The sequence below is a fragment of the Callithrix jacchus genome, chromosome 1 (genome assembly GCF_049354715.1).
Source record: "Callithrix jacchus isolate 240 chromosome 1, calJac240_pri, whole genome shotgun sequence".
Lineage (NCBI taxonomy): Eukaryota > Metazoa > Chordata > Mammalia > Primates > Cebidae > Callithrix > Callithrix jacchus.
Window position 1 is genome coordinate 132,770,363 of NC_133502.1, and position 11,901 is coordinate 132,782,263.

Consider the following 11,901-nt stretch of genomic DNA (forward strand, 5'->3'; position numbering starts at 1 on the left):
TGCCATACGAAGAACTCCAAAAATGTGAGCAATAATCCCCCGTACTCTGTTGTCAAATACTAAGCTGTGCATTAACAGTGTTGCTGCCTTATATGTGGATGTGGGTGCTTGGTTTCAGAAACCGGCACCCCAAAATATGGTGCTTCTGTCTCTCCCAAAGTATAGAATAAAGTTGTCTGAAGTCTCATCTACCTAAAGTCTGGACCTGCCAAAGAAGAAAACTATGACCTCTGGTGACTTTCCTAAATTTTCATTAACTGAACTCTTATCGCAGGATGAAAGACTGAAGTCTGGCAACACACCTGGGCCACAACCACTCTCTCTTCTGCAAGCCCAAAGACTTTGTTCCAGGCCATTGTATGTATTTTAAGCTCATTGAATTTCCCTAATAATCATTTACTTCCCACCTAAAACCATCCACACTTCGCCATCTCACTTTTCCCTAAGGAGAAGCATATGTAACCATTTGTATCCCATTGCATGGACATCTCTCTGTGGCTCTTGTGGTTCTCCCGAGTACGTTAATAACTTTGTATGTCTTTTCTCCTATTCTTCTTCCTTTTTTCAGTTGATTTTCAGCAAACCTTCAGAAGGCAAAGGGGGAAGTTTTTCTATCGGCCAACATGGGAATGTTTCTATAATAGTTTGCTCAGGCTTCTACAGGAAAATATCACAGACTGGGTGGCTTAAATCGGGGGTCCTCAAACCCTGGCTATGGATTGGTACAGGCCAGTGGCCTGTTAGGAACCAGGCCACGTAGCAGGAGGTGAGTGGCCAAGCAAGCTTTACAGCCTGAGTTCTGCCTCCTGTCAGTTCAGCAGCAGCATTAGAGTCTCCTAGGAGCACAAAGCCTATTGCTAACTGTACTTGCAAGGAATCTAGGCTGCATGCTCCTTATGAGAATCTAATGTCTGATGATCTGAGGTGGAACAGTTTCATCCCAAAACCATCCCATGAAAAAAACTGTCTTCCACAAAACTCGTCCCTGGTGCCACAAAGGTTGGGGACCATTGGATTAAAGAACAGAAATTGGTTACTCACAGATTTGGAAACTGGAAAGCCCAAGTCAAGGTACCTACTGATTTGGTTCCTGGTGAGAGCTCTCTTCCTGGTTTGTAGACAGCCATATTTTTAGGGGTATACTCATATGACCTCATCTTTGTGCATGGGAGTGAGAGAAGAAAGCTCTCTGCTGTCTCTTCTTATAAGGGCACATGATCTAATAGGATCAAGGCTCCACCTTTATGGCTCACAGGCCCTATTCCAAAAAGTAGTCATAACAGGGGAGGAGGTTTGGCAGGAGGTCACAATTTTGTCCCTAGGAGTTTCTGTTTTCTGTTTCCTTCCCCTTTCCTGTGTCTTAATGTACCTGGTAATTTTCGCCTGAATGTCAGAAATTATAAATATGTAATTGTTATCTCTGGGCCATATTATTTCTACCACCAATGATTTATCTTCCTCTAGGAGGCAGCTGGGGTATGAAACAGATTACCTTAATGCAATCAAGACCAATAAGATTTACAGTTGCTTTATTGTGGTCATAAGGCTCAGATGCTTTTTAATTTGCCTCCACTCCTAAGATATAGCTCTGCAGGTACTCTAGCTGGAGACCTGACTCCAGTTATTATTTGATCAGCTACTTGTATATGCTGAAAACTCTTCTCTCCCTGGCAGCATGTTTCTGTTTTTCTTCATAGCCTCTTTCCGTGTATACCTTAAGGAATTAGGGTCTTCCTCAAAAGAAAATATCCAGAGTGTTCCCTTTTCCCCATCTCTGAAAACTCTGAGACCATTGTCTCCAAGTCTTACTTGTTATCCTAAACAAAAGTTATTTGCCAGCCCCATGCAATTAGCAAAACCTGCTCAGCTTATCTGTTATGGTTATGGTCAGTCCTTTGTCCTGTTTTGCAGGCTCTCACTTTCCCAAGACCATAACTTGGCAGATTCCCTGAGGGAAAAATGTCTTCTTATTCCCTGTTTTTGCTCTTCTGCTTTCTCACTTACCTTATCAGCAATATAATCTTTTCAATTTTATTTTTAGGCCTGGTGTGGTGGCTCAAACCTGTAATCCTAGCACTTTGGGAGGCTGAGGTGGGTGGATCACGAGGTCAACAGATCGAGACCATCCTGGTCAACATGGTGAAACCCTGTCTCTACTAAAAATAAAAAAAATTAGCTGGGCATGGTGGCGCGTGCCTGTAATCCCAGCTACTCAGGAGGCTGAGGCAGGAGAATTGCCTGAACCCAGGAGGCGGAGATTGCGGCGAGCCAAGATCGCGCCATTGCACTCCAGGCTGGCTAACAAGGGTGAAACTCCATCTCAAAAAAAAAAAAAAAATTTATTTTTAAACATTTTATCCAGCTTTTCTAAATGCATTGACTGAAGTATTGGTCTGCCATGAGCTGCTACATCAGAGCCAGAAGTGAAAGTATGACTCTTTGATAGGTCACTTAGAACCTAATATATAATAAATGTTAGATAATCTAAATATTTAGTGATTGAAAATAAGAATAAACAAAGGAACAAATTAAAAAATACTTTTTTTATTTAGTCAAGAGAACTTAATCAAAGTGCTAAGTCTAGCATTGAATTTTCTTGGAAATTGTAACAACATTCAAACTATTCTTTCAACTGTTGCTTTTTATAAAGCCATGGGTGTTACGTTACAGAGATTATAGCAGAAAGAAACTCTGGGGACAGGATATATAAGACTATTTCACATTTCCTTCTTCCACCAATGTGATAATTGAGAACTGGAGATATTCGTTAAATTAATGTGAGAACACATTGAGAAGGTTAAACTTTTCTACTAGTTACTATAATTTTATAAAAGGACAAGAAGTATTTTATGTTAAAATTTCTTAATGTTGGGTTAATTTTAATAAATAAGAGTTTTTTAAATTTGGAGCACCTGATTATCTTTATTTAACATCTGAAATGCTAGTCAATGAAAATTTAAAAAGGTTAATGTTTTGACATGTATATTTTATTATTTAGCATTATATTTCTGATATTTTCAGTGCATATTAATAAAATAGGATGAGAACTTGGCATCTCTCCTACAAAGAATGAGAAGATAGACAGTACATGAAGACTATGTACCATACTCCTATTCTAGTTTTCCTCCAATTTAAATTTGGCAAAGCTCACAGTTTAATATTTATAGATAAATGATGGAATATAAGTAGCCTCTAGCTACTGTAGAATTATAGTGATTTTCAGATACCTATTTAAGGCATGAGAAATGTATAATGTATAAACCTTAATTTCTTTTTTTTGTTTTCTTTTCTTGTTTTTTCTTTTTTTGACACAGGGTCTTGGTCTGTCACCCAGTCTGGAGTACAGTGGCATGATCTCAGCTCACTGCAACCTCCACCTTCCAGGCTTAAGTGATTCTTCCACTTCAACCTCTTAAGTAGGTGGGAATATAGGCACATGACACCACACCCAGATAATTTTTTTATTTTTTATAGAGACAGGATGTTGCTATGTTGCCCAGGCTGGCCTTAAACTCCTGAGCTCAAACAATCTGCCTGCCTTGGCCTCCCAAACTGGTAGTATTACAGGTGTAAGCTACCACCCCAGACTAAACCTTAATGTTAAATTTACTCTCTTACTTTAGTTTACAACTGAGCCTAAAGAACCAAGGTTAAGTATAGAAAAGTGCTGATGGTCTGCAATTTGAAGAGAATATAAGTGTAAAAGAAAAATTGCACTGGACAGAGTTAAACAAGAAGACTTTATTCAAGATGATTGCAGTAGGGAAGAGAGATTGAACTCAACCCTAATGAAACAAAAGGCAGGAGAGTTTTTAAGCACTGGGATGAGCTAATGAAAAGGAACCAGAAAATTGTAGGCCGATGTGGTCCGCTGTGTTTGCTGATTGGTGCTTATGGATGTTTAGGTTCCTAGCCTCCCACTTAGACTGGGAGATAGGAACCCTATCTTCCTTGATTACATTTCAAAGTTGTATCTCCTAGGTCCTTGAAAAAGACATGCCTGGATTGTAAAACTGGAAGGAGTCTTGGAGAAGATTTACCTCTCAAAAAGTCAGGAAATGATTTACAATAAAAATTGTCGGAGGCAGGCTGGGAGCAGTGGCTCACTCCTCTAATCTCAGCACTTTGGGAGGCTGTGGCAGGTGGATCACTGGAGGTCAGGAGTTCTAGACCAGCCTGGCCAACATGATGAAACCTCATCTCTACTAAAAATACAAAATTAGCCGGACATGGTGGCAGGAGACTGTAATTCCAGCTTCTCTGGAGGCGGAGGTTGCAATGAGCCAAGATCATGCCACTGAACTCCAGTCTGGGTGACAGAGTGAGACTCCATCTCAAAAATAAATAAATTTAAAAAGAAATTGTCTAAAGTATATGCTCTTAAAAAGGGATGTCAGGGCCCTAACATCAGGAAGAAATCTATCTAATGTTTAGTCAAGTTGAGGGGAACATTAAGGCCTTCTTGAATATAATCTAGCTCAAAACCTGTGTGATCCCATAGAGAAACTGTCACTCTTTTTGCCTCAGTCAGTATTTGGAATAACAACAATATAACATTCCTTTGGTGGTCATATTTTCTCACCTTCTTTACAAAAGAAGAAATCCTTACTTAGAAAAGGTAAGTACCTTGACCCTAATGACCTAGCTGGAAATGACAGATCCTCTATGAGATTCAAGAGTCTGTTTTCCTAACCATTGCTACAGAGATGAAGTAGACCTAATTGTGACATCCTTTTCCTCTTTTATGCCCCTTTTATTTATCCTTATGTTGCCTTTATCCAAATTAATGCACTGGGACAGCCTAACAAATCTAGTCTACATGTCATTAATTATGTGCATGTTAATAGTCACCCCTAACCCCAAACATTACCACAGTTCAAAGGCAAAGGTTATTAAGGAGGATATAAATCCTTTAATTGTACTGGATGGCTCCCAAGAAAATAGAGGGGATTGGCATTTTTTATTATTAGTGTGATCAGATTCATGTTGTAGTCAGTTCCCTTCTATCACATCAACGAATTAAAAAACGTAACTATCTTTTCTAATGGATAAGGTGTCAGCTTCTGTGCTTCATTTGTGTAACTTTTTTCATTTAGCTGAACTGGGATCTAGTGAGATAGCAATGTTCTCCATTTTAAAAGTGAGAAACTTGAGTTTTAGAGAAGCAAAGTAATTTGCACAAGGAGAGGTCACTTTAGCAATATTCATAGTTATTAAAATTTGAATCTGGAATTGAATTTGCACTAGCTCATTCCCATGGTTGTGCTCAGGGGCTGCCCTCTAGTGCTCTGATTCTGGGCAATATGTCAGCTTCTTCCTTCTTTCTTTCTGAAGGAGACCACAGAATGTTACCCCAAAATATGGCATCCTAGTATGATTCAGTATTTTGAGATGAAGGCCCTTGAAAATCAGCAGATGCTAGGAGAGGCTTTTCCCCTATTTTCCGAGGGACTGGGCACACCCACAAAGAAAACCGTTACCTTCTATTTCTTCCACGAGTTTTCATTAAGTGAACTCATATTGTAGGGAGTGGGGAATGTAATTACACACGGACAAATTTATTTCACCAGGAGCCACTGTCTATTTCCATAGACCCATTCAGTTTCCAAAGAGAACCATTTGCTAACGGTTGTTTGAGCATTGGGCTACTCATTTCACCTAACATTATTTACTCTACATTCCCCAGCTCTCTTCCCCTGTGAAGTAGGTGTGTCTAAGCATCTGTACCCGATTGGGTTTTGAATAATCACTGCTGTGATTTTGTTTTTTTACCCATGCACAATAAAATAAATTTGTATGTCTTTTTCTCCTATTAATGTGACTTTTGTCAGTTTATTTTCAGCAAATCTTCAGACTGCAAAGGGGAAGTCTTCCCTTTTCATTCCCATGCTTCTTTCTTTCTTCATTTCCTTCCTTTTCTTCTGCCTTTCAATTTACCTTGACTACCTTTCTTTCTTCCAATTATCTCACAATCTTGAATAAATCAATATTTGGGGGAATACTATGTAGTTAAGCACTTTTATATTTGAGCAACTTGAATAATGTAGTATAGGTGACTCCTTAAATAAAAGGCCTTCCCTTGGATTTTCACAGTAACTTTAAAAAGAGAAAAAAATTAATTTTCATAAATGGAAAAAATTAAAATACTTTCTGTCACAGGCATAAACTTATATTAAATTTCAATTAAAATATAACTACTTTTATAGTATACTTCATTAATTTGTGGTAGGACATTGATAATCAAATATATTGTTGTCCAGAAAAGAATGCCTCCAAATTTGTCACTTTGGACTTCAAACAGAGCAGGTAAAGAGCAGTAAAGGTAGGGAAAGGGTTTTCTCTGATATATCCTTAACTGACCAAGGTAAGTTCCTCTAGAATACATACAATTGTCAATCAGGGAAGATTAAATCAGGAAAAGAGACTACAAGTCTGACACCTCCATTGAGAGACTTAAACCACAACCACCATCAATCCTCTGAGGGCTGCTCCCTGAGAAGCTTCATCTGCATAGTAAGACAGGCTTTGTTCCCAGTGCAGTTCCTGTGACCCTCCTGTGGTTTGTCACTATCTTCCCCTGAAAAGCCCCCAGACCCTATTCTTTATCTATGGTATAAAACTTCAATCATTTGAAGGTATAAAGGTATAAAATCTTTAGTCATCAGGTCTTTCTTCAAGTCTCATATTTTGTGGTATGTCCATGCATGTTGACATAATGAATTTGTTTGCCGTTTTACCTCTTAATAACCTGTCTACTGTCAAGTTTCTTCCAGAAATCTAACTTTCAGGGGATAGAAAAAAATCTTCTTTCACTCCTACAAATGCATTCTTTAAACTGTACTTTTACACCTTCAATAAAATGCTTAGGAATCCCTACTTCACTGCTTTTAAAATCCTGGCTAAAGAATTATCTAAGTAGTTTAAGAAAAAAGAAAAATATACTCAAACCCTACCATGGAGCCATTCTAGACTGTCAGGTGTCTGTGTTTAAAAACATCTCCATTGTTGATTCTGATATATAGTCTGAGGTTGAGAATCTCTGCCCAATTCGTTTTTATTAACATTTTAACGCATTGGTCAGTTTAGCTTAAAAATGATTTAAGAAGTATTCATTTTGCTTCTGTGCTATATAAATAGCCATGTTAATGTTTCTGGATGTTCACCAAATATTTTCAGTTCTGTCTTCTGGATATCTGATTGGATTGTACCTCCCAGCTGTCTTGTGGTTGGGAGGAGCAGTGTGTGTAATGAAATTGTGTTTCTGGGGGCAGAACCCCACTTAATTGCTCGTTTAGTCAGAGCTGTGCTACTGAAAATACACCAGGCAGTGCAGCAGCAGCACCATCACTTGAACTCTTCTTAGAGGTGTAGATTTTCAGGGTCTGCCCAGATGTACTGAATCAGAATCAACATTTCCTTAAGATCTCCAGGTGAACTCATACATGTTAAAATGTGACAAGTCCTTCCCTAGAGTTCTAGCTTTCCCTTATACTATGACCAGCAATATGTGAGATGGTAGCTGATTTCTTAGCCTGGAACTCTGAGTGATTTTGGTGGACAGAACTCCCTGCCTACTAGCAATGGACATGTAGCATGAGCTAAACCTTTATGTTTTCAGATGTTTGTGTGACTTGCCTTTGTAGCATAACATATCCCATATTGACTAGATACCTTGACTGTACAGGATTTCCTTGCCTTTCTCTTCAAACTCACTTATAAAATATGCAGTGTCAAATCTAAACCAAAAATCTTTAAAAATGTTCAATTTAAACACAGATTTTTAGCACAAAACGCAGAGATTTAGATTGATAGGGAAGTGATTTCAAGACCAGGAAGAGACAGGACAGGAGAGTAAAGTTTCCTTCAGATTTTTGAGGAAATAGCTCTGAGTTGAGCCTATAATAAGCCAAGAAGAATGTCTGCCTATGTTTTGGTATTTGAAACTGATTAATACTAAATCCAAGGCCAAATGTGTGAGTGAGGGGTTGAGGGTATATTTTCACAGTTTGTCAGATGGGTGACTCTGTTTACTAAGCAAGGGAAAACGCAGGTGGATTTTAAAAAGGAGAGCAGGAAATAGAAGAGAGGAATACAAATAGCAACAAAAGTTTCAAGCTTACCACAGCTTGCTCTTTTATTTCAAACCCAGAAAATAGCTCTGGGCACGTTTGCCTTGATGAACTGGAAACGTTCCACACATTAAGGCCAGCAACCCTGACATAAGGCCATATTGAGAATGAATACATCTTTTCGATGAAGGGCTAATCTTGTACAAACACATTGCCGGGTGTTTTCAGGTCCTCTAATGACCCCCAGACTCTCTCTTGCACCATATTGTTAATGGAGAAGATATATGTGTTAAACATTGTGCAGATTAAACTGGTGGATTATTTTCCCTGCATTTAAAAACATCATTGTGCCCTGTGGCTAGATTATTCCTAACCAAGAAATAAAAAATGCAACTGAACTTTCCTTTGCTTCATTAAAGGAGGCTTGAGAAAATTTAAAGGGACTGTTCAAATTTCTTCCTTAAAATATGCCTATTTCTAGGACACCCTATGATACCAGTGGCTTCATATAGGGAATGAGATTATTATAGACTAGATGACAAATTTATTTAATCATTGAGGTATCTATTCAAAAAAATGTGTGCATGCTCTCTGTACCAGACACTGTAGTAGGAGCTGGTGACATAGTGGGATACAAGGACAAAGCCATGCCCTTTTGGAGCTTACATTCTAGGATAAGTCTCTGCTGTAAACATAAACCAAACACTTCTACTAGAAATGCTGACCAGTTCCTGGATTCTCTGGTAAGTTTCATAAACTCACCCTGCTTGGTAGCATGACATCATTTTATGATATAGTAATTTCTACCTTGCTTGACATATCAATGTCTTTTGACATTTTTCAACTTACTCTATATTTTGACAGACCATTTATTTATCACTTTCTGTCATAAAACTTAATCTTCTGACAGTGCTGCTTTCCCAGTGCACCTTTATCAATGTTGTTTCCAAAGAAGTGGGTAAAACAACACAGTGACAAAAGAAATTTGCCTATCAGTTCTCGGCTTACAGTAAAAATGTATGCCCCATCCACAAAGGATGCCAACTATTGGCAGTACCCAGGAGACAGTCCTGGTACCAAACCAAAGAAGTCTAGTACCAAGAGAGCTGTCAAAATCAAGCTCCAGGCTAGTGTGAACGAATAATGTATTGATGGAGAAATTAAGTAAGTGGGTCATGTATGGATGATCTGTGGATGGGAGGAAGATAAAGAAAATAGAGATTGGGTGGAGTGAACTGAGATAATAAATAGATGTTAGTTGGTCAAGTGCCCATTTGGAATTAATGTTGCAAAGACTGAGTATTCATACACCAAACAGTTCTTGTACACAATTTTATTAATTCCCCTAGGCCTGGATGTGTACTTAAAGCCATGAAACTAGATTATACAAATTAGTTAGTGCAAGAGTACAGATGGGTAGTATTGCATTGCCAAATAATTTGCCAGCATGTCTGCAACAACTGGTGCTTCTCTCATAATGTTGTTGAAAGAATCAAAGGAGAAAATGTATATGAAAGTGTTTTACAAACCAGAAAGCATTTTACTTGTGAGAAGTGGTGCTATTATTATTGCTGTGCTTGTTTTAATGCAACCTAGACACACTGAGGTAGCATGGCTTTTGTGTCACAGGTCATTGTCTCCTAGAAAAGCACATTCTGATTTTGTTGGTGCTATCATTCAGATATATCTGAGATAGGTAACTTTGACCTTTCATCGTTCTTCACGCTCTTGCCCTGCTGAGCTAAAATAGGGCAGTGTGCCTTCTGTCCTGCTTCTCAGTGAAACTGCACACATGGATTATAAATTGAGACCTATTTATGATGAAGAAAATAAGAGGATGAAAATAGAGTGCTTATCAAGCTGTCACAATAGGAGGAAGCTGGAAAGTAAAGTGTCATTCTCATGCCATCCTCAGAGAAAGAAAACTGATTTTCCTTTCAACAAATATCAAAAGGAAAACTTTAAGGCTGTCACATATGGCCCATATTTCTAGAACCTGGACCAACTTGACTACTACAAGGCTTTGTGAACAGAGCCATCCAGAGGATGCTGTTTAGAGGGAAGGAGGTAGGATATTACCAGAGCAGAATGGTGATACACAAATGCAGGACCAGAGAGCAAGAAAGCAGATACGCAAAGAAAACAATTATGGTTGGCAAACCATTATATCTAATTAACCCATGAATACTTATACCAACTAGAAATATACATAATGGCTACTTCTGTGTCTTTGTATGTCCACACTCTCGCATGCAGTCACAGACACTCATATATTCTGTCCTAAATTAAATTTCTCTAGAAGGAGACCCTATAAGTAGGATTGTATAAAAGAAATTTGTCTGGAAAATGGTCCTAGAAATTAACAGTAGTGGAGTATGAAGAGAAGAAAATCTAATCAAGATATTTTTGTCAGCTGGTCACTGTTGCAGGCAACTAGAACTCCCTATTTTGACAGAGACTTCACGTCTTGTACACCTATGGATGAAAGTGCAAAACACACATATAATCTCACATGAGGAGCAAAGAAACCAAGACGTTTATCAATTGTATTCATCTTTGGTTAAAAGCTATTCTTTTTTTTTCTTTTTTATTATACTCTGAGTTCTAGGGCACATGTGCAGAACATGCAGGTTTGTTGCATAGGTATACATGTGCCATGGTGGTTTGCTGCACCCATCAACCCATCATCTACATTGCATATTTCTTCTAATGCTATCCTTCCCCTTGTCCCCCAACCCCCGACAGGCTCTGGTGTGTGATGTTCTCCTCACTGTGCCATATGTTCTCATTGTTCAACTCCCACTTATGAGTGAGAACATGCAGTGTTTGGTGTTCTGTTCCTGTGTTAGTTTGCTGAGAATGATGGCTTCCAGCTTCATCCATGTCCCTGCAAAGCACATGAACTCATTCTTTTTTATGGCTACATAGTATTCCATGGTGCATATGTCCCACATTTTCTTTATCCAGTCTAACATTGATGGGCATTTGGGTTGGTTCCAGGTCTTTGCTATTGTAAATAGTGCTGCAATAAACATATGGGTGCATGTTTCTTTAGAGTAGAATGATTTATAATTTGGGGGGTATATACCCAGTAATGGGATTGGCGGGTCAAATGGTATTTCTAGTTCTAGATCCTTGAGGAATTGCCATACTGTTTTCCACGATGGTTGAACTAACTTACACTCCCACCAACAGTGTAAAAGCTTTCCTATTTCTCCGCATCCTCTCCAGCATCTGTTTTCTGACTTTTTAATGATCGCGATTCTAACTGGCATGAGATGGTATCTTATTGTGGTTTTGATTTACATTTCTCTAATGATCTGTGATAATGAGCCTTTTTTTTCATATGTTTGTTGGTCACATAAATGTCTTCTTTTGAAAAGTGTCTTTTCATATCTTTTGCCCACTTTTTGTTGGGGTGTTTGTTTTTTTTCTTGTAAATTTGTTTAAGTTCCTTGTAGATTCTAGATATTAGTCCTTTGTCAGATGGATAGATTGCAAAAATTTTCTCCCATTCTGTAGGTTGCCTGTTCACTGTAATGATAGTTTCTTTTGCTGTGCAAAATCTCTTTAATTAGATCCCTTTTGTCAATTTTGGCTTTTGTTGCAATTGCTTTTGGTGTTTTTCTCGAAGTCTTTGCCCATGCCTATGTTCTGAATGGTGTTACATAGGTTTTCTTCTAGGATTTTTATAGTTTTAGGTCTTATGTTTAAATCTTTAATCCATATTGGGTTAACTTTTGTATAAGGTGTAAAGAAGGGGTCCAGTTTCAGTTTTCTGCATGTGACTAGCCAGTTTCCCAGCACCATTTGTTAAATAGGGAATCCTTTC

The 11,901-nt window shown here is 38.3% G+C and overlaps 1 long non-coding RNA gene across 1 annotated transcript in view; it reads left to right on the forward strand.

Moving 5' to 3' along the window:
- LOC118155292 (uncharacterized) overlaps positions 1-10,672 on the forward strand; it is a 28,440-nt gene extending 17,768 nt beyond the window's left edge. The window contains exon 5 of the long non-coding RNA XR_013526781.1: positions 275-10,672. This is a non-coding gene — a long non-coding RNA (uncharacterized LOC118155292). The remainder of the gene's footprint in view (positions 1-274) is intronic.
- Positions 10,673-11,901: the final 1,229 nt, after the last annotated feature.